Here is a 659-nt window from a genome sequence, read left to right as displayed (position 1 = left end):
ACCTGGGCTGGCAGTTGAAAACACCAATTTGCTGCTCGAGCCAGTGGGACTAGACAGAGGGGATGGTAAATGGCCTAAATGGTATGACAATTTTTCCATTCTGTGGTGGTAGGCTCCTCAGCTGGGATACCACATGCTGTGACACTAGGACAATTGTCAAGTTTTGTAAGGTTCCTAAACGAATTTACAGAGTTGAGAGGAGACATATTTGGTAAGATTAGGGAAGAGAATCACGACAACATTTTGCACATAACTCATATAAGCTCATTTACTATAAGGAGGGAGATTATTGGCTTCCCTGAGTTTATGCATCTACACGGGGGTGACAAACTTTTTGTTCAAAGGTAACTACAGAACTTGATTGCTTTACGTGAGGCACCAAAAACACCCATTTTGAGAAAAGCGAATTCTAAGTTTTGGCGTTTTTGTCGTCCTGTCAACTAAGAATAGAAAATAAGCTCCAAGATCGATTCTCCTTAACATTTGTCGCCGCTACTTTATATAGGTGATCAAACAACTAAAGACTTAATAATGAGTAATTCTGCACTCTATTTTAGTGTTTTTGTATATTTAAAAGTAAACATTTTAGAATATAATTAAAGAAAAAAAAAATTATACATATATATGTACTCATAATTTATGAAGTTATTTAAAAATAA

Source organism: Octopus sinensis, linkage group LG1 (genome assembly GCF_006345805.1).
Source record: "Octopus sinensis linkage group LG1, ASM634580v1, whole genome shotgun sequence".
Lineage (NCBI taxonomy): Eukaryota > Metazoa > Mollusca > Cephalopoda > Octopoda > Octopodidae > Octopus > Octopus sinensis.
The sequence above is the reverse complement of the archived record's forward strand: the minus strand, read 5'-3'. Positions refer to the sequence as shown.